Consider the following 23,205-nt stretch of genomic DNA (forward strand, 5'->3'; position numbering starts at 1 on the left):
TGAACAAGAGGCAGCTCGGCAGCTCTCCAACACAAGTTTCTACAAGCCATTACCCTATGATCCCACTGAGAGTTACCAAAAGCAACTACAGCATTTGCTCAAGAAACTTCCTGAAAAAGCACAAGATCAAATCCGCACAGACACACCCCTGGAACCCCGACCTGGGATATTCTATCTACTACACAAGATCCATAAACCTGGAAATCCTGGGCGCCCCATCATCTCAGGCATTGGCACCCTGACAGCAGGATTGTCTGGCTATGTAGACTCCCTCCTCAGGCCCTACGCTACCAGCACTCCCAGCTACCTTCGAGACACCACTGACTTCCTGAGGAAACTTCAATCCATCGGTGGTCTTCCTGATAACACCATCCTGGCCACTATGGATGTAGAAGCCCTCTACACCAACATTCCACACAAAGATGGACTACAAGCCATCAAGAACGCTATCCCCGATAATGTCACAGCTAACCTCGTGGCTGAACGTTGTGACTTTGTCCTTACCCATAACTATTTTACATTTGGGGACAATGTATACCTTCAGATCAGCGGCACTGCTATGGGTACCCGCATGGCCCCACAGTATGCCAACATTTTTATGGCTGATTTAGAACAACGCTTCCTCAGCTCTCGTCCCCTAAAGCCCCTATTCTACTTGCGCTATATTGATGACATCGTCATCATCTGGACCCATGGAAAAGAAGCCCTTGAGGAATTCCACCATAATTTCAACAATTTCCATCCCACCATCAACCTCAGCCTGGTCCAGTCCACACAAGAGATCCACTTCCTGGACACTACAGTGCTAATAAACAATGGTCACATAAACACCACCCTATACCGGAAACCTACTGACCGCTATTCCTACCTACATGCCTCCAGCTTTCACCCTGACCACACCACACGATCCATCGTCTACAGCCAAGCTCTGCGATACAACCGCATTTGCTCCAACCCCTCAGACAGAGACAAACACCTACAAGATCTCTGTCAAGCTTTCTTACAACTACAATACCCACCTGCGGAAGTGAAGAAACAGATTGACAGAGCCAGAAGAGTTCCCAGAAGTCACCTACTACAGAACAGGCCCAACAAAGAAAATAACAGAACGCCACTAGCCATCACCTTCAGCCCCCAACTAAAACCCCTCCAACGCATTATTAAGGATCTACAACCTACCCTGAAGGATGACCCAACACTCTCACAAATCTTGGGAGACAGGCCAGTCCTTGCTTACAGACAGCCCCGCAACCTGAAGCAAATACTCACCAACAACCACATACCACACAACAGAACCACTAACCCAGGAACCTATCCTTGCAACAAAGCCCGTTGCCAACTGTGCCCACATATCTATTCAGGGGACACCATCACAGGGCCTAATAACATCAGCCACACTATCAGAGGCTCGTTCACCTGCACATCCACCAATGTGATATATGCCATCATGTGCCAGCAATGCCCCTCTGCCATTTACATTGGTCAAACTGGACAGTCTCTACGTAAAAGAATAAATGGACACAAATCAGATATCATCAAGAATTGTAACATTCATAAACCAGTCGGAGAACACTTCAATCTCTCTGGTCACGCAATCACAGACATGAAGGTCGCTATCTTAAAACAAAAAACTTCAAATCCAGACTCCAGCGAGAAACTGCTGAATTGGAATTCATTTGCAAATTGGATACTATTAATTTAGGCTTAAATAGAGACTGGGAGTGGCTAAGTCATTATGCAAAGTAGCCTATTTCCCCTTGTTTTTTCCTAACCTCCCCTCCCCCAGACTTTCTGGTTAAACTTGGATTTAAACTTGGAGAGTGGTCAGTTTGGATGAGCTATTGCCAGCAGGAGAGTTTGTGTGTGTGTGTGTGTGTTTCCGGGGCGGGGGATGGGTGAGAAAGCCTGGATTTGTGCTGGAAATGGCCCACCTTGATTACCATGCACATTGTAGGGAGAGTGGTCACTTTGGATGAGCTATTACCAGCAGGAGAGTGAGTTTGTGTGTGTGGTTTTTGGAGGGGGGTGGGGGGTGAGAAAACCTGGATTTGTGTTGGAAATGGCCCACCTTGATTATCATACACATTATGAAGAGAGTGGTCACTTTGGATGGGCTATTACCAGCAGGAGAGTGAGTTTGGGGCGGAGGGTGAGAAAACCTGGATTTGTGCTGGAAATGGCCCAACTTGATGATCACTTTAGATAAGCTATTACCAGCAGGACAGTGGGGTGGGAGGAGGTATTGTTTCATGGTCTCTGTGTGTATATAATGTCTTCTGCAGTTTCCACGGTATGCATCGATGAAATGAGCTGTAGCTCACGAAAGCTCATGCTCAAATAAATTGGTTAGTCTCTAAGGTGCCACAAGTACTCCTTTTCTTTTTGCACATATTGTAAGAGACCCTTTCATGTTCAGTGGCCTGTTAACACCTCTTCAGTCACAGAACAACAAAGCACTGTTAGTGGGTTTCAGACTATTGTCTCTTACAACTTTCTTAAGTTTCCTTAGCAATATTTATGAGTTGATGATTGTGATAGCCTCAAAGGTTGGAGGACACATTCTGAAAGGCTGCAAGAAAGATGTTTGCAACTCATAACTCTGTGATGCTGTGTGTCTGCACATGTGCAGAGCTATCAGTTTTCCAGAAACTGTAGGGTGATGGCAGTTAATACTCATGCCTTTCTTTTTTTTTTTTTTTTTTGCATAGGCAGTTCTTGTTGTGGGCAATCCATCTTCCAGATCATTCCTGTGTAGTCATTTGATAGCTGAGCCAACCAGGTTGCAAGGCAGGGAAATGTAAGAAATCAGTCATCTTAACACAGCCAGCTCACCCAGTGGCTCTTCTTCCCTGCAGGAATAAGCACATGTCTGCTGAGAAGGCTTAATTTGGTGACAACACTGCTGTATTTTGCAAAGAAGGAGGAGCTGATGTTGTTATAACAACTGAAGAAGCCAGGTGTGTACAGTATATTATGTCCACATTATACTGTAAGGGTGAGGCCTTTTCCTGCAGCCGTATTAGGAGAGCACCAGCCATGACCGAAGAAGCACAAAGTCATATCCTCACGTTCCATCTAAAATACAGTAAAACAATGTAATATTGGGCTGTTAAGAAGGTGATCCTGTCCTAATAGCACCCACCATCACCAGATAAAAAAACAGATCTTAAGATACCGGAAACCTACTGACCGCTATTCCTACCTGCATGCCTCCAGCTTTCACCCTGACCACACCACACAATACACTACAGTGCTAATAAACAATGGTCACATAAACACCACCCTATACCGGAAACCTACTGACCGCTATTCCTACCTGCATGCCTCCAGCTTTCACCCTGACCACACCACACGATCCATCGTCTACAGCCAAGCTCTGCGATACAACCGCATTTGCTCCAACCCCTCAGACAGAGACAAACACCTACAAGATCTCTGTCAAGCTTTCTTACAACTACAATACCCACCTGCAGAAGTAAAGAAACAGATTGATAGAGCCAGAAGAGTTCCCAGAAGTTACCTACTACAGGACAGGCCTAACAAAGAAAATAACAGAACGCCACTAGCCGTCACCTTCAGCCCCCAACTAAAACCCCTCCAACGCATTATTAAGGATCTACAACCTATCCTAAAGGATGACCCAACACTCTCACAAATCTTGGGAGACAGGCCAGTCCTTGCCTACAGACAGCCCCGCAACCTGAAGCAAATACTCACCAACAACCACATACCACACAACAGAACCACTAACCCAGGAACTTATCCTTGCAACAAAGCCCGTTGCCAACTGTGCCCACATATCTATTCAGGGGACACCATCACAGGGCCTAATAACATCAGCCACACTATCAGAGGCTCGTTCACCTGCACATCCACCAATGTGATATATGCCATCATGTGCCAGCAATGCCCCTCTGCCATGTACATTGGTCAAACTGGACAGTCTCTACGTAAAAGAATAAATGGACACAAATCAGATGTCAAGAATTATAACATTCATAAACCAGTCGGAGAACACTTCAATCTCTCTGGTCACGCGATCACAGACATGAAGGTCGCTATCTTAAAACAAAAAAACTTCAAATCCAGACTCCAGCGAGAAACTGCTGAATTGGAATTCATTTGCAAATTGGATACTATTAATTTAGGCTTAAATAGAGACTTGGAGTGGCTAAGTCATTATGCAAGGTAGCCTGTTTCCTCTTGTTTTTTCCTACCCCCCCCCCCCAGATGTTCTGGTTTAACTTGGATTTTAACTTGAAGAGTGGTCAGTTTGGATGAGCTATTACCAGCAGGAGAGTGAGTTTGTGTGTGTATGGGGGTGGGGGGGATGTGAGAACCTGGATTTATGCAGGAAATAGCCCAGCTTGATTGTCATGCACATTGTGTAAAGAGTTGTCACTTTGGATGGGCTATCACCAGCAGGAGAGTGAATTTGTGTGGGGGGGTGGAGGGTGAGAAAACCTGGATTTGTGCTGGAAATCACTTTAGATAAGCTATTACCAGCAGGACAGTGGGGTGGGAGGAGGTATTGTTTCATATTCTCTGTGTATATATAAAGCCTGCTGCAGTTTCCACGATATGCATCTGAGGAAGTGAGCTGTAGCTCACGAAAGCTTATGCTCTAATAAATTGGTTAGTCTCTAAGGTGCCACAAGTCCTCCTTTTCTTTTTGCGAATACAGACTAACACGGCTGTTACTCTGAAAGAAAACATTGTTTGATGGCATTCTGTCTGGCAAGGAATCACTTATCAATAGTTGTGGGTGTGAAATCTTTATTGTTTTGTCTTTATGGTCCCCACTTCTCTATTGATGAGCAGTGCAAATTTATTAATTGGTTCACCACTTCATCAATCGAAAGTCAATATACACTAGACTTTGCAAACTTGAGCAGATTTATCACACACTTCAGGCAAACTCACTGGTAAAGATAAACAGTAAAACAAATGTATTGACTACAAAAGATAGATTTTAAGTGATTATAAAATCACTTTTTATAAAAAAGGGGGGAGGGATAGTGTTAGGATATAGATATTCAGGCCTGTCTGTAAAGGCCTATACTCTAAGAATTTAGGTGTATTCCTATCACTTGGCTAGTTAGAGGTATAAAAGAAAGAATCAAAATCACTGTCTGCCAGTGTAAGGGCCTTCTCTTACTGTGACAGTCTGAGGCCCTGTTCTTAGGCTAAGGCCTTTGGCTAAGCGACAGAGGCAGCCATAAGCTGGGAAGTGAATGGTCACATCCTCACATTCCAAACTAGTCACATTGAAATAAGGTGCTATTGGGCTGTTAGGAATTTAATCCTGTCCTTATAGTGCCTATCACCTCCAGAGAAAGGGAAGTGCCTAGAAGCTGTAAAAGGAAATTGAGGTTGATAGTTTTCTGTCTGGTAAGAACTCACTTATCAATAGACATAGCTGGGAAACTCTTATGTCTTTACAGATGTAGTTGTGAAATCCTCACTTCTGTATTGTTTTGTCATTATAGTTCCCACTTCGCTATTGTTTATTGGCATGGTCTCTGTCTGGTTCTGTGATTGCTTCTGTCTGCTGTATAATTAATTTTGCTGGGTGTAAACTAATTAAGGTGGTGGGATATAATTGGTTAGCTAATCCATGTTAGGATTGGTTAGTTAAATTTTAGTAGAATGATTGGTTAAGGTATAGCTAAGAATATTACTATATAAATTAGGGGCAAACAGGAAGTAAGTTGGGATTCGAAAATAAGGAAAAAAGGAACTTGTATTTAAGCTTGCTGGAAGTTCACCCCAATAAACATCGAATTGTTTGCACCTTCGGACTTCGGGTATTGTTGCTCTCTGTTCATGCGAGAAGGACCAGGGAAGTAAGTGGGTGAAGGAATAAGCCCCCTAACAGATAGCTCAGTGGTTTGAGCATTGGCCTACTACACCCAAAGTTGTGAGTTCAATCCTTGAGGGGGGTATTTAGGGATCTGGGCCAAAAATTGGGGATTGGTCCTGCTTTGAGCAGGGGGTTGGACTAGATGACCTCCTGAGGTCCCTTCCAACCATGATATTCTATGATTCTATGATAAGTGATAGGCAAAAAGTCAGAGTTTGGGCATGTCTACACTTGCCATTTAAAGCAGAAAAAGTCCCTTTTTTTGTCCAAAAACCATGGGAGCATCTACACTTGGCAATGACCACCTCCATGAGAGGCGTACAGCTCTTACCAGTGATGCTTTTGCGGTGATGTATAAGTGAAGACATGTTCTTCCTGTTTACACAGCTTTCAGCCTCCTGAGGATATCCTACAGTGCCTAGGTGACCACTCTGACTAGCAATTCTACTGCTCTGATGCCAGGTAAACAGACATCTGCCCCTCCCCCTGTAAAGCCTCAGGAACTTTGAAATTCCCCTTCCTGTTTTCTTGGCAAGTACTCATTTATCATCTGGCCAGGTGACAATGCCTATTCCACAGAGCAAACGATCCCCTGCTTGGAGCAATGCTGAGCTACTGGAGCTGATCAGTGTTTGGGGAGAGGAGGCTGTGCAGGGGCCCAGGATGCCCTGCAATCACACATCCACCTTCCCACAAGACCATCAAAATGGAAAGAGCTGCAATGTGGGATAGCTGCCTTAGAGCGCCACTTTCATTGGGGATAGAAGTGCTGCTAATGTAAACACTCTCTGACACCTGAGGAATTAAGTGAGTACACAAACCAGCGCTTTACTTTCACCGGTTCCCTATCACCAGTGAAACTTACAGTGCAAAAACTCTGCAAGTGTAGACATACCCTTAGTTACCAAAATAAAATAAAATATAAAGCATGGAATCTAAACTCTCAACCCTATTAGACTGGGCAACATCTAGATTAAGCAGTTTTTCTCACCCCACTGAATTTTGCAGTCCTTAATATACAGGTTTGTCCCTTAAACCTGGGCCAGTCTCCTCTGTTGGAGTCTTCAGTCTTCTGAGTGTCTTTGTTGCTTGCAACACAGGTGGGGGCAGGAGAAAGACCAAGCATAGGCAGGGCCGGATTAACCTTTTGTCGGCCTACCTCCAAACATATTTGTGGACCCCAGTGGAGGCAATGGAGCATGGCACGGGGAAGTCAGTCCCCGGAGCGAGGGGCCAGCCAGAGACAATGAGGCATGGCATGGGAGGGGCGGCCCTGCTCCACCCAATGTGAGGGCACTGTTTACAAACTGGCAGTTGCCAGACGCACAGTGGCCTCCCAGGCCCTGTGCTGCAAGGATGCCCCTTCCCCTCAGGGACAGGCCCACGCAATGCAGCCCTCCCACCCAACACTCCCCAACTCCCTATGGCCAGAGGCCTCCCAGACCCACTATGCCCAGTGCTCCCCCAGAGCCACCCACAAATGCACAGCACCATGCACAACACCACCCCTGCCCACAGCCCCACCACAACTGCCCAGCATCCCTTACAGAACCCCACTCCCTAGTGCCCCAACACACACAGATCCTCCTCAGCCCTTCACAACCCAGCACGCCGCCATAGTCCCCACAGACCCTATCCCCCAAGCCCTGTCTTCTGGCCACACTCACTGGCCTTGCTGGGAGGTGACTGTGTATGCAGGGCTGAGCTGGCAGCACAGCTGGGGCTGGTCCCAGGGCCTGGAATCGCTCTGGCCCCTCTGGAGTGGCACGATCAGCCAGACCAGGGCCAGCCCCGGCCGGGCTCCCTCAAGACGCACTTGCCTGGAGGTGCCCAGCCAAGCCCTCTGCACTGTCTCCCCCCACACCTGGCCAAGACTGGCCAGGCTTCTGCACCAGTGTCAGGTGGCTCAGCTCCAGGGAGACAGGTGGGGCCCCACAGGTGGTGGGAAGCAGAGACTGCCCAGAGCCGGAGGTGCTGGAGTCCAGCCAGGGGGCTGAGAGGAGCAGGGGGTGGAGCAGTTAGGGGGCAGAGATGAGTTCTCAGCCAGCCGGCAGGCAGGCCAAGAGGAAACAGTGGGGTTGGGGGGAGCCAGCGGGGTCTCAGGGTGCAGTGCAAGCGGAGCAGGCCAGGGCCCCTTCTCAGCATGGGCCCAGCTCCCTGGAGCCACTGGAGCCATTGTAAACCCAGCATGGAGCATGGGGCCCCTGTGTTCTGTTTTATACCCTCAGTCCCATGTGCTTGGAGAACACAAGTCTAGGCATGTCTGGTGGGCATTGCTGAGTCCCCAGGCAAGGTTGAGCAATTCCCCTGGTGTGGCCTTGTGCAAGTGAGTCATTGTGTTGGGGACACTGGGGCATGGCCACTGGGTAACTCGAGGGGATGGAAGACCACGAGTGTCGATGAAGCCCCCTCGCACTAGGCCCAGGTGTCCTTGGCACCCCCCCCCCCCCCGCCTGGAGGCACTCGCAGCAGCTCTGCGTACTAGGCCCAAGTGTCCTTGGCCCCCCCGCCTGGAGGCACACACAGCAGTTATGCTGAGAATCTGCAACATTATGTTGCAGAGTCAAACTGCCTAAAACTAAGCAAGGCCACACAGAAAAAATATAAAAAAACAATGCTGAATAAAGCAGCTTTGTGTATAGTTTAACAAATAATACAAAAAACCAGGGAACTAGCTAGGAACTGGATTGGCTAGCTATATGGATACTTAGGGCAGCTTGCTATTAAATAAGTATGCTAAAAAAAAGAATATATAAAAGCCTGTGTAACTTCCTGCTCTGGGTACAGGATTTGAGATTCAAATCTCCCTGAACCTTTTTGAAGCTTCAAATAAACTTTTCTGCTTCTCCACCCCATTGTGATTATTGGGTGTAGCACACCGGGTAGCGAACCAACTCAAGCTGTTGTTCAGCCTCTCGGCACTGGGTGCTGGCAACAGCTTTTGGCGTCCCTGGGTGGGCAGAGGCTGCAATTTAGCCTTGCCCAGACCCCTCCTGGAGGTCAAGAATTGCGGCAAGAACCAACGCCCAGCGCGCACTGGTGAGTTCATCGGGGGCCTCGGAGGAGACGTGATTTGATCGACCCCGGAGGGCACAACGGTGCAACGCACTCATATAGTGGAGAAGCAGTTGTGGTGGACGACAGTAAAGAACTGGTCCCTTGCAGTTGTGGACGTCGGTGAAGAACTGGTCCCTTGAATAAGGTAGGAATCTTTTGAAATCCGGATTGTATGCTCTGTTGGAACCTGGGGACGCCCAGAGTTACCCTGTAGGTATGGGACAGGGACAGAGCTCAGGGGTTAGGGCACGGTGTACGCCCCTAGAGTGCATTCTAGCAAACTGGAAGGTATTTGGTGCGGATCCAATGACTAAAAGCCAATTAAAACAATTCTGTACAGTTGACTGGCATCAATATCAACTAGAGGACCAGGAGTTTAGGGGAGTTTGGGGGAGGTTTAGATTGGATATTAGGAAAAACTTTTTCACTATGAGGGTGGTGAAACACTGGAATGCGTTACCTAGGGAGGTGGTAGAATCTCCTTCCTTAGAGGTTTTTAAGGTCAGGCTTGACAAAGCCCTGGCTGGGATGATTTAACTGGGAATTGGTCCTGCTTCGAGCAGGGGGTTGGACTAGATGACCTTCTGAGGTCCCTTCCAACCCTGATATTCTATGATTCTATGAGTGGTGGCCACCAGGAGGGTCAATTAATTACAACATGATCCTTCAGTTACTCCTGTTCTGTCAAAAAACAAAAAAATGGAATGAACATATGTATGCGCATTTGTTTCTGACTTTATGTACTCGACCAGATATTTTACAGCACTGTAATCTGACTCTGACTGGTTTGGTAGCAGCTAATGTTAGTCCCCAGACCCCCACCCCCACTGTAATGGCAGAGCTGGAGTCCACTTTGGCCCCCACACCCCCACCTTATAAGGGTAGGATGCCTTGGGTTACAGAAATTGCCCCCTCGGTGGGACTCTATCCTTTGCTTACCGAGACTGTTGTGGCTTGCCCAGGGGCAGACGGACGTCAGGCTACCACTATGCAAGTTTACACCCATGTGCCATTCAATCCAATAGACTTAGCAGCTTTTAAAACACAGGCTGGGGGATTCTCAACAAACCCAAGCAGGTTTATATCAGTCTTTGAGGAGTGCCTCAATAGTCACAAGCCGGATCGGGACAACTGTAATATCCTCCTGAAAACTCTGTTGTCTAAGGTAAAGGAATCAAGTTACCGCTAAGGCAAGGGGAGTGTCAGCTTTCAAGCAAAAGAAAGGAAGCTATCTGTCAAGTTCCTACCCTAAGTAATCGTAAGCGGCTCAGGGCATTTCTGGGTATGGCAGGCTTTTGCAGGATCTGGATCCCAGAGTTTGGACTGTGGGCTAAACCCCTGTATGACTGTGTAAAAGGAGAAGATCATGACCCCTTCTATTGGACCCCAGAGGCTGACAGGGCATTTAAAATCCTGAAAAGAAAACTGATGGAAGCCCCGGCTCTGGATCTGCCGGATCTCTCTAAGCCGTTTCAGTTGTACATGAACGAAGGGCGGTGGCCCTAGGAGTGCTTACACAGCTGTTAGGAGCATGGAGACATCCCGTGGCTTATTTTTCTAAGCAATTGGATCAGGTTGCAAAGGGTTGGCCGGCATGTTTACAGGCGGTCGCAGCTACTGCCCTAGTGCTTGAGGAAGCCGAGAAGCTAACATTAGGAGGGGTTATGCAAATCTATACTCCCCATATGGTCTGAGCCTTATTGAATGCGAAGGGAGGGCTTTGGCTCACCCACGCTTGAATTGCTCGGTACCAGGCTAAGCTGTTAGAGAACTCTGAAGTCACCTTACAGCCTTGCCCCTCCCTTAACCCAGCCACTCTCTTGCCAGAAGCAGAGGAACAGAAACATAACTGTTTAGAAATCATAAATGTTCAGTACTCCAGCCGTCCGGATTTAAATGATGTACCCCTCCCAAATGCAGATTATGAGTGGTACACTGATGGTACTGTAATAGATGGACAAAGGAGGGCGGGTTATGCTGTTGTGACCCTCCATGACACTGTGGAAGCTGAAGGTTTGCCTGCTGGGACCTCTGCCCAGCTTGACGAACTAATAGCCCTGACCCGTGCACTCGAACTGTCAAAAGAAAAGTGGGTCAACAGTTTTACTGATTCAAAGTATGCTTTTGGTGTGCTGCATGCTCATGCTGGCCTATAGAAGCAAAGGGGAATGCTGACAGCCCAAGGCTCCCCAGTCAAGTACGGGCCCCAAATCCTCCGGCTCCTAGAAGCCGTACAACTTCCCTCGGAAGTGGCGGTGGTACACTGTAAAGCCCATCAAAGGGAGGATCAAGATGTGGCCAGAGGTAATGCCCGGGCAGATAGAGAGGCTAAGCATGCTGCCACTCTGCCATCCCCTCAGACTGAGAATGCCCATATGCATGCCCTTATCCCATCAGTAGGGGAGCTTCCAACCCCTCAGTACTCTGGGGAGGAGAGACAGTTAACTGACAAACTCGGTCTCCGGGAAAAGAAGGGATGGCTCCATTCCCCAGAAGGGAAGGTCCTCTTACCAAAGGGCCTAATCCGGCCAGTGCTGCAGAAACTACATCAAACCACTCATGTTGGCAGGGAAGCACTTATCCAACTAATGGGAAAATACTTTATCACTTCCGGACTCCGACCCCTGGCTGCCCAGGTACAAGCAGACTGCTTAGTCTGCCAAAAGAATAACCCCCGACCGGGACATCCTGTGCCACCAGCTGCCCTAGAACCCACTCCGGGTCCTGGACAAGTGTGGCAAATAGACTTTACTGAGTTTCCCCGGACCCAAGGGTTCAAATATCTCCTTGTCATAGTGGATCGGTTCAGCGGATGGCCAGAAGCCTTCCCATGCCGTAACTGCACTGCCAGAACAGTGGCCCTCAAGTTTGTTAAGGAGATCAGTCCTCGCTTTGGACTCCCCCTGTGGATGGAATCTGACAATGGGACACACTTCACGTCAAAAATCATTCAAAGCATCTCACATGCCTTACAGATCCCCTGGAAACTCCATACGCCCTGGAGACCACAAGCCAGTGGTGTAGAGGAGCATATCAATCAGACCCTTAAACGGCATCTCTGAAAAGTTTGCCAAGAAGCCTCACTGCGATGGCCTTATGCTTTGCCCCTCGTCCTACTCCGTATCCACGTTCTCCCAAAGGGTAAATTAGGGCTCAGTCCCTTTAAAATTATGTTTAGAAGGGCATGGCCTATGAATGGAACCCCGGTTCTGTCAGGGGAATGGGAGTTGGGTAATGGTTTTTTGTCACAGTATATGTGTTCCCTGTCTGCTGTTCTCTTGTCTCTTCACAGGTATACCAAGGATTCCCAGCCTCTCCCCTTGGACACTCCCATCCACTCCTTACAGCCTGGTGACTCTGTGCTTGTTCGCACCTGGAAAGACGAGCCTCTCCAGGAAAAGTGAAAAGGACCCTATACCGTCCTGCTGATCTCCCATACAGCGGCAAAGATCAAGGGACACAAAAACTGAATCCATCACTCTCGTCTGAAGGCAGTAACCGCCCCCTCGTCAGCAGGACAGTGGACCATCCAACCTGCTGACTCCTCATCTAGTGACGATCTCGGGCTAAAGCTACTGTTTAAAAGACACAAATAGCAGGCACCTTAATGCTAAAATGGGCCCACCCAGGTACTGGAGGCCCTGGGTTAAAAAAACTCTGGTAATAATTAATTGGGTAACGTTGTTATTCTCTGTATTAGTATTTCCAAATTGTGCATATCGGGAGCATAACTCCTTTGTTTCGCTTGCGCACCATGTTGCTACTTTAACAAACCAGATTGATTGCTGGGTATGTGCTCCAACTCCACTGTCCCCCAAAACGGGAATGCCCCTTGACATGCTGCCCTTGACCCTAGCAGAATTAGCCACCACCAAAGAGCAGGAAAGAACGGGCTCGCCGTTCTGGAATAAGACCTCTTTACAGCAAGCCACCTATCAGGACCGGGAGTATTCAGTTGCAGTACTCACTGAGGGAGTGCTATGTTTTACCCGAAACCAATCTGATCACTATGGGCGTCCTGTGGGAAAAAGCTCCTGTGTTATTACACAGTGGGCTAATAAGTATTAAATAAAGACCAACAGGGGAGGCCAACAGTGTGGGTGTAATGATTCCTCCCCTTTTAGAAAAATTCTTACAAATAATCTTACCATAAAAGAGGGGTTTGGAAATATAACTTGCCATCCAGTTAATATCTCCAATGTAACAAGCCAATGGTGGGTTTGTAGTGGTCCCTATGGCGAGTGTAATTTGAATGGCACAATTAAAAACGCCCCCACTTGTACCCAATCAGGAGGATAAGATGCCCCCTTAGGGGCATAAAAACTGTTTTAAAAAGCAGCCTTAAATATCCCAGGAATCCCCTTAAGAAACAGTCCTTACTGGGCCCTACAGGGTCACTATTTTGTATGTGGCCGAGAGGCTTACAAGGTGCTGCCAGCCAACTGGACAGGTAGCTGTTATATAGCTCATGGAGTTCCTCATCTTTCCATAACTGCCACACTGCCCAAAAAAAAAATTAGAAATGCCCAAGACACCTCTGTTGAGTCACAAAAAAAGACCCTGCGGCGACTGACTACAGCATTGGAGGGCAATATGAAAAATTCCCTCACAACCGAGAAGCTTGTAGGGTGCTCTGTACTGGGAATAGCGCCACTGTTTTCTGGGCCAGCCATGGCATGCGTAGGCCGCTATACTGTAAGGCTGCAAATGGTACTTAAAAAAGTAGCCTTAAAATTAAAGAACTCGGTTAGTAATTTAAAAGTCAGCAATAAACCATTAAATAAAAAGGTACAACAGCTCAGGACGTTTTCCCTCCAAAACAGGCTGGCTTTGGACTATCTCTTGGCATCCCAAGGAGGGGTTTGTGCTCTCATCGGGCCCCAATGTTATATATATGTAAATAATAGCAGTTATAAAATCTATAAAAAGGTGGTACAGGCTGAGGCCCATGCCCGAGCCGGAGCACAGGTTGCCTATACTGCCCCCGAGAGCGATTGGTTGCAAACCTTGTTTTCAGGCTAGGGTTTGTCATCTTGGCTTGGTGGTTTATTTAGCCTGCTATTAAGATTTCTCTTTCCTGTATTGCTTGTATTACTGGTATTATGCTGTGCAGTATCATGTGTTAGGGCCCTTTTGCAGAAATTAATAAGTCATTCTCTTCAGGGCTATCACAAAGTGCTTATGCAAAGTCCTATTATAAAAAAATAATTAGCCCAAATAAAAAAACTCAAAGCCAAGGTTGTTAAGTGTTCTCAAAGGGGGAAGTTGTTGGGGACACTGGGGTATGGACACTGGGTAACTCGAGGGGATGGAAGACCACGAGTGTCGATGAAGCCCCCTCGCACTAGGCCCAGGTGTCCTTGCCCCCCCCCCCCCCCCGCCCCGGCCTGGAGGCACTCGCAGCAGCTCTGCGTACTAGGCCCAAATGTCCTTGGCCCCCCTGCCTGGAGGCACACACAGCAGTTATGCTGAGAATCTGCAACACTATGTTGCAGAGTAAGACTGCCTAAAACTAAGCAAGGCCACACAGAAAAAATATAAAAAAACAATGCTGAATAAAGCAGCTTTGTGTATAGTTTAACAAATAATATAAAAAACAGGGAACTAGCTGGGAACTGGATTGGCTAGCTATATGGATACTTAGGGCAGCTTGCTATTAAATAAGTATGCTAAAAAAAAGAATGTATAAAAGCCTGTGTAACTTCCTGCTCTGGGTACAGGATTTGAGATTCAAATCTCCCTGTACCTTTTTGAAGCTTCAGATAAACTTTTCTGCTTCTCCACCCCGTTGTGATTATTGGGTGTAGCACACCGGGTAGCGAACCAACTCAAGCTGTTGTTCAGCCTCTCGGCACTGGGTGCCGGCAACAATTGCATTGTAATTCCTCTGCTGGACAATGGCTGTTGATGTCTGTTTAGCACCCACCCAGGTGTTGGTTACCTCCCTTGTCATTGTCTCTGGAGAGCTAGTATCTGGGAGCCTCCCAAGCCCACAGTATATTTTAATAACAACCATACAACACATTCTCATAACTTCATATGCATTAATGATATACATATTTAAATAGAAAAATAACTTTCAGCAGATCATAACCTTTCCCCTGATATCTCACACGGCCTGCTTTATATGCAATATCACAATTATATATAAATGAGGAATATGGGGGTTACAGGATGCTCCCCCTGTAACCCCCATATTCCTCATTTTATAGCATGTCAGAGGGGGTTCTGAACCTTTTTCTTTCTGAGGCACCCCCCAACATGCTATAAAATCTCCAAGGCCCAGTGGGGGCGGGGGGCCTCAGGGCAAGGCCCTTGGGCATAGTCATAGTTTTACTTCTATTTTGGGGGAGCAGGGGCCTGCAGGGCTCTAGCCAGCTCTACACGGCAGGGTCCAGGGAGGGAGTGCCACCTCCACCCCCTGACTCACTCAGGAGGCCACACAGCCTGTCTTGGTTAGGGGGGAGGCAAAACCAAAAATTATAACTCAAAGGTGGGGGGCTCAACTCAAAAAGGTTGAAAACAGCTTAGAGTGCAGACAGGAGTTTAGCTAGGGGCTATGCATGGGCAGGGGGTAGCTCAGGTTGTAGGGAGGAGGTAGCTAGGGGCTGTGTGTGGACAGGGAAATAGCTCAGGGTGCAGGGAGGGGGCAGCACAGGGTGTAGGGAGGGGGCTACTAGGGCTGTAGTGCAGAGAGAAACTGCTACCTGTAGGAATTTGCTACTTACGGTGTACTGAGCATGCTCACAAGAACTGAGTATGTTCAGTAACATCTGCTGAAGCCACTGCCCTTCACCTTGCCCTTACTAGGCATAAAATTCTGCTGACTTCTTTTTACACGGATTAAAAAGGGGCAAAGGGGGCAAATCAGAGGAGAAGTGTGGCCAGGGTCTGAGCAGGGGGTGGGAGGGTAATTGATTGGCCTTGGGGGTGAAGCAGCTGGAGGCAGATTTAGGATAGGGGCTGAGGGGCAAAATCAGGAATTGTGGGGGGAAGGAGCTTGAGTTAAGCCTAGGGGCGAGGCGCTACCAGAGGGCAAAACCCTGGCACAGGCAGGGGCAGAGGGGGTAACAGTCCCTGTGGACTGAGACACCAGTGTTTGCAAAAGATTGTGGGTGGGGTGAGGGAGGCAGAGGAGCTTTTTTATTTCCCCTCTCACAGTCAGTACCTCTCAGCATGGCCTTCCCAGGGCTGGGTTCTTAAAGGCACAGGCATCCCAGTGCCTAGCCACTGCAGCTCCTCTTTGTCTGATGTGACCTACTGAGGTGCTACACGAGACTTAATTCAGTGAAATATTTTACATATACCCCCTCAGAAACAAAGAATCTCTTATCAGTGTATCTGACTGCATAAAGTCTCATAGCAGTTCACAAATTTGTCATATCTGCTGCTAGGATTCCCTGAATTCCCTCATTCCCTGAATTACTTTTAGCACTTCATCATTTAGCTTTGTTATTGTGCAGCTGCATGTCATTGTGCTATTTAATTTATATTTTAACAGCAAATACTCATTGACAATACATATAAGTAAGTAGTTTTAGCTAGTAGTTTTAGCAATGACATCTGCGTTTCTCATATGGCACTTGCTATGTTTTTTACTGTGATTTCTAATTTGGAATTTTTAATTCAAACTTTTTCTTCTTATTTTTAGAGGAGAAGTTTATTCTGTTGAATCATCTGACTTCCAGACTGACTGAATTTCTGGCCTGGTCTCAAAACTTTGTTTTCATTCAATCCACCAATGGTGATTGCCTTTTGCAACTGTTATTTTGCCTCTCAATCCAATCCTTAGTGTTTTTCTGCATGCCATTGTGTAGAACTTGATTCTCAAATATTCAATAAAGGCAGTATACTATCTCATGTAACATCCTTCTCAAAGGCAAAAATCTATTGTAATTTTTTTGAACATTAGAACTGCCATAGCAGGTCAGACCAATAGTCCGTTTAGTCCAGTATCCTGCCTTCTGACAGTGGCCAGTGCCAGGTCCTTCAGAGTGAATGAACAGAACAGGCAATCACTTAGTGAACCATCCCACTGTCCACTCTCCAAGCCTTCAAAACATAATGAATACACATCTGCAGCCCCAAGATAGCTTGACAACCACAAGAATTCTAAAAACATGAGTTATACACCCTGAAGTCAAGAAATTTTAATAGATACATGATATTTTGTTCTTATGTGCCTCTTTGTTCCTGAGCCTTTAGGATGCAGTAAGGCCAGTTCCACAAAACCTGGAGCCTAAACACCTGAATGAATCTTTTGGTCTACCCTAACACTTTTCCTGTTACCTTTCCCAAACATTTCATAGAATCATAGAATATCAGGGTTGGAAGGGACCCCAGAAGGTCATCTAGTCCAACCCCCTGCTCGAAGCAGGACCAATTCCCAGTTAAATCATCCCAGCCAGGGCTTTGTCAAGCCTGACCTTAAAAACCTCTAAGGAAGGAGATTCTACCACCTCCCTAGGTAACGCATTCCAGTGTTTCACCACCCTCTTAGTGAAAAAGTTTTTCCTAATATCCAATCTAAACCTCCCCCACTGCAACTTGAGACCATTACTCCTCGTTCTGTCATCTGCTACCATTGAGAGCAGTCTAGAGCCATCCTCTTTGGAACCCCCTTTCAGGTAGTTGAAAGCAGCTATCAAATCCCCCCTCATTCTTCTCTTCTGCAGGCTAAACAATCCCAGTTCCCTCAGCCTCTCCTCATAACTCATGTGTTCCAGTCCCCTAATCATTTTTGTTGCCCTTCGCTGGACTCTCTCCAATTTATCCACATCCTTCTTGTAGTGTGGGGCCGAAAACTGGACACAGTACTCCAGATGAGGCCTCACCAATGTCGAATAGAGGGGAACGATCACGTCCCTCGATCTGCTCGCTATGCCCCTACTTATACATCCCAAAATGCCATTGGCCTTCTTGGCAACAAGGGCACACTGCTGACTCATATCCAGCTTCTCGTCCACTGTCACCCCTAGGTCCTTTTCCGCAGAACTGCTGCCTAGCCATTCGGTCCCTAGTCTGTAGCTGTGCATTGGGTTCTTCCGTCCTAAGTGCAGGACCCTGCACTTATCCTTATTGAATCTCATCAGATTTCTTTTGGCCCAATCCTCCAATTTGTCTAGGTCCTTCTGTATCCTATCCCTTCCCTCCAGCGTATCTACCACTCCTCCCAGTTTAGTATCATCCGCAAATTTACTGAGAGTGCAATCCACACCATCCTCCAGATCATTTATGAAGATATTGAACAAAACCGGCCCCAGGACCGACCCTTGGGGCACTCCACTTGATACCGGCTGCAAACTAGACATGGAGCCATTGATCACTACCCGTTGAGCCCGACAATCTAGCCAGCTTTCTACCCACCTTATAGTGCATTCATCCAGCCCATACTTCTTTAACTTGCTGACAAGAATACTATGGGAGACCGTGTCAAAAGCTTTGCTAAAGTCAAGAAACAATACATCCACTGCTTTCCCTTCATCCACAGAACCAGTTATCTCATCATAAAAGGCGATTAGATTAGTCAGGCATGACCTTCCCTTGGTGAATCCATGCTGGCTGTTCCTGATCACTTTCCTCTCATGCAAGTGCTTCAGAATTGATTCTTTGAGGACCTGCTCCATGATTTTTCCAGGGACTGAGGTGAGGCTGACTGGCCTGTAGTTCCCAGGATCCTCCTCCTTCCCTTTTTTAAAGATTTCATATACCTAAGGCTATATCAACACTACAAGCTTACGTTAACTCAAGTTATGTCAGCATAGGCTCGCTACAGCTACTGTATCACCTGTGCGCATGCCTAACTGGACTCCTTGTTTTGGCAGTGAGGATACTCACCAGAAGCACTTGTATCGATTCAGAGTGAGGTGCACCATGAATAGATATCCACTGTGCAATTCATCACTGTCCACTGCACTATATTTTGTGAAGCTTTGGTTTGGCATTGTATGCTGGGGCCCAAACAGATCGCACAGGGGTGATTGTGATCATGGGATCAACTTCCTATAATGCATTGTTAACCATCCCCTAATTTTATATGTATGCCATATGTAAACTTATACATAACTTTGCATGTTCTTTTCTAAACCCACAAAGCTGCCTGGCCCGCCTCACTGTCTGCCATCTCACACAGAAATATGCTATATTTCATACAAAGAATGTCAGGATCTGCTGAAACCCATTGTTCTGTCAGAGTATGTGTATCATTAGTGCGTATGAAGTTGTTAGAATATAGATATTCAGGCCTGTCTGTAAAGGCTTATAATTTAAAAATGTAGGTGTATTTTTATCACTTAGCTAGTTATAGAGGTATAAAACAAAGAATCAAAGTCACAAGTCCACTTGTGTATGAGCCTTCTCTCACTAGGAGGCCTGGTTCTTAGGCTAAGGCCTTTGGCCAAGCAGCAGGGGCAGCCATAAGCTGGGAAGCGTATGGTCACATCCTCACATCCAAAACCATTCACATTGAAATAAGGTGGTATTGGGCTGCTAGGAAGACAATCCTGTCCTGATAGTGCCCATCACCACCAGCTAAAGAAACAGATCTTAAGATGGTTAAAGAAAACTTAGTTTGATAGCATCCTATCTGGCAAGAAATCACTTATCTATGGTTGTGGTTGTGAAACCCTCATTTGTGTATTGTTTTATCTTTATGGCCCCCACTTTTCTATTGTTAATCTGTCTGGTTCTCTAATTGTTTCTGTCTGCTGTATAATTAATTTTGCTAGGTGTAAGTTAATTAGGGTAGTGGGATATAATTGGTTAGAGAATTATGTTACAATATGTTAGGATTGGTTAGTTAAATTTCAGTTAAATGATTGGTTATGGTATAGCTGAGTTTCAGAGTAACAGCCGTGTTAGTCTGTATTCACAAAAAGAAAAGGAGTACTTGTGGCACCTTAGAGACTAACCAATTTATTTGAGCATAAGCTTTCGTGAGCTACAGCTCACTGAGAATATTACTATATAAACTGGGGTCAAACTGGAAGTGGAAGGGAAATTGGAATCATGCTTGCTAAGCTGGGGAGAGGGTACGGGAACAGTGAATAGGGAACAGGGACACAGGCAAGGCTCTGCGGCGTCAGAGCTGGGAAGGGGGACATGGAGTAAACGCTCTGCGGCGTCAGAGCTGGGAATGGAACACTGAGGAACAGACTATACTGGCATACAGAGATAAGCCTTACGGGCTTCAGAATATGCCTGCTTGGAAACTGTCGCAAAGTGGGGGGTTTTCTTGTTTTTTTCAATGGTTTGCATGCAGAGGACGTGGGACTGTTTCCCTGGGTGTTACTGGTTTAACGATGGGAGAGGGAGTTTGTTGTTACAGAGGACTAGCAAGGGAACTTGGGACCCCAGCCAATGGCCTGGAGAATGGATACCCCAGCGACTGGTGACCTGGTGACCGGGAGACTCAGCTTGGGAGTCACAGCCGTTTCTGGCCAGTGGAAAGACAATGCACTGCGGAGAGAGGATCCCGGTGACCTGACTAGCTGGTTCCAGCCAGAGGGGGTCAGAGGGCAGCTGAGAGGAGAGAAGGCCCAGCCAACCCTGTTGTGACAGAAACTATCCCCAATAAACATCGCATTGCCTGCGCTTCGGACTTCTGGTCTTTTGCTGCTTACTGTCTGCATGACAAAAATCAGGGAAGTGAGAGGGTGAAGGGAAAGCCCTCTAACAGAAGTTATGAAATTTTGCTGCATGTTTGTTACTGAAATATGGTTGTTACTGAAGTAAATTTGGGAATTGCTCTCCAGTGACAACAAAAGAGGAAATGTACAGACGGGTGGGCACTGAATGATCGTTGCCAGCCATTACTTGTCAATGGGAGTTGTAATCAGTGGATTTCCAATTCAATGACAGACCGTACCAGGGGTATTTATGAATAATTTCACTCTGCAAATCCAATCAGCACCTGTCTGGGCAAGTATTTTCCAGGCATATGTACTTAAGCTCATGCATTTCCTCAATATCTTCACCTACGTTTGCTGGAAGCAACCTGGATACTGGGAAGACAAACACTTCAGATCAGAGGGGTAGCCATGTTAGTCTAGATCTGTAAAAGCATCAAAGAGTCCTGTAGCACCTTATATACTAACAGATGTATTGGAGCATAAGCTTTCGTGGGTGAATACCCACTTCATCGGATGCATGTAGGAGAAATTTCCAGAGGCAGGTATAAATATGCAAGCAAGTATCAGGCTAGGATAACGAGGTTAGTTCAGTCAGGAAGGATGAGGCCCTCTTCTAGCAGTTGAGGTGTGAACACCAAGGGAGGAGAAGCTGCTTTTGTAGTTGGCTAGCCATTCACAGTCTTCATTTAATCCTGAGCTGATGGTGTCAAATTTGCAAATGAACAGAAGCTCAGCAGTTTCTCTTTGAAGTCTGGTCCTGAAGTTTTTTTGCTGCAGGATAGCTACCTTTAAATCTGCTATTGTGTGTCCAGGGACGTTGAAGTGTTCTCCAACAGGTTTTTGTATATTGACATTCCTAATATCTGATTTGTGTCCATTTATCCTTTTACATAGGGACTTTCCGGTCTGGCCAATGTACATAGCAGAGGGGCATTGCTGGCACATGATGGCGTATATTACATTGGTGGACGTGCAGGTGAATGAACCGGTGATGGTGTGGCTGATCTGGTTAGGTCCTGTGATGGTGTCACTGGTGTAGATATGTGGGCAGAGTTGGCATCAAGGTTTGTTGCATGGATTGGTTCCTGAGTTAGAGTTACTATGGTTCGGTGTGTAGTTGCTGGTGAGAATATGCTTCAGGTTGGCGGATTGTCTGTGGGCGAGGACTGGCCTGCCTCCCAAGGCCTGTGAAAGTGAGGAATTGTTGTCCAGGATGGGTTGTAGATCACTGATGATGCGTTGGAGAAGTTTTAGCTGAGGACTGTATGTAATGGCCAGTGGAGTTCTGTTGGTTTCTTTGTTGGGCTTGTCTTGCAGCAGGAGGCTTCTGGGTACACATCTGACTCTGTTGATCTGTTTCCTTACTTCCTCGTGTGGGTATCGTAGTTTTGAGAATGCTTGGTGAAGATCTTGTAGGTATTGGTCTCTGTCTGAGGGGTTGGAGCAAATGAGATTGTACCTCAGCACTTGGCTGTAGACAATGGATCGTGTGGTGTGTCCGGGATGGAAGTTGGAGGCATGAAGGTAGGCATAGCGGTCGGTGGGTTTTTGGTATAGGATGGTGTTAATGTGACCGTCACTTATTGGCACTGTGGTGTCTAGGAAATGGACCTCCCGTGCCAAGGCTGAGGTTGATGGTGAGGTGGAAGCTATTGAAATCGTGGTGGAATTCTTCCAGGGTTTCCTTCCCATGGGTCCAGATGATGAAGATGTCATCAATGTAGTGTAGGTAGAGAAGGGGCGTGAGTGGACAAGAGCTGAGGAAGTGTTGTTCCAGGTCAGCCATAAAAATGTTGGTATATGGTGGGGCCATGCGGGTGCCCATAGCAGTGCCACTGGTCTGAAGGTATATATTGTCACCAAATTTGAAATAATTGTGTGTGAGGATGAAGTCACAGAGCTCAGCAACCAGTTGTGCTGTGGCATCATCAGGGATACTATTCCTGACAGCTTGTATTCCGTCTGTGTAGGATGTTTGTGTAAAGAGCCTCTAAATCCATGGTGGCTAGGATGGTGTTTTCTGGAAGATCACCAATGCATTGTAGTTTTCTCAGGAAATCAGTGGTGTCATGGAGATAGCTGGGAGTGCTGGTGGCGTAAGGTCTGAGTAGAGAGTCCACATATCCAGACAGTCCTTCAGTGAGAGTGCCAATGCCTGAGATGATGGGGCATCCAGGATTTCCGGGTTTGTGGATCTTGGGTAGTTGATAGAATAACCCCGGTCGGGGTTTTAAGGCTATGTTGATTTGTTCCTGTGTTAGTGTAGAGAGTGTCCTGAGTAAATGGTGCAGTTTCTTAGTGTATTCCTCAGTGGGATCTGAGGAAAGTGGCATGTAGAATTTGGTATTGGAGAGTTGTCTGGCATCCTCCTTTCGGTTTTCAGACCTGTTCATAATGACAACAGCACCTCCTTTATCAGCCTCTTTGATTATAATGTCAGGGTTGTTTCTGAGGCCGTGGATGGCATTGCGTTCTTCATGACTTAGGTTATGAGGCAAGCGATGTTGTTTTTCCACAATTTCTGCCTGTGCACGTTGGCAGAAGCATCCTATGTATAGGTCCAGACTGTCGTTTCGACTCTCAGGAGGAGGCCATGTGGAGTTCTTCTTCTTGTGCTGTTGGTGGGAGGGTATCTGTGTATCAGTGTTCTGATCA

At 46.9% G+C, this 23,205-nt stretch overlaps 1 protein-coding gene across 2 annotated transcripts in view; it reads right to left on the minus strand.

Moving 5' to 3' along the window:
• Positions 1-23,205, minus strand: part of LOC140914586 (uncharacterized) — a 126,796-nt gene that overhangs the window by 31,116 nt on the left and 72,475 nt on the right. The window contains exon 9 of one of the 2 annotated variants that reach the window (XM_073352742.1): positions 2,399-3,075. The exons of the other annotated variant lie outside the window; for it this stretch is intronic. The gene's annotated coding sequence lies outside the window, so the exon portion shown is untranslated. Of the gene's footprint in view, positions 1-2,398; positions 3,076-23,205 lie in introns of those variants that run through there. 2 annotated transcript variants of the gene reach the window in all.

Source organism: Lepidochelys kempii, chromosome 7 (genome assembly GCF_965140265.1).
Source record: "Lepidochelys kempii isolate rLepKem1 chromosome 7, rLepKem1.hap2, whole genome shotgun sequence".
Classification (NCBI taxonomy): domain Eukaryota; kingdom Metazoa; phylum Chordata; order Testudines; family Cheloniidae; genus Lepidochelys; species Lepidochelys kempii.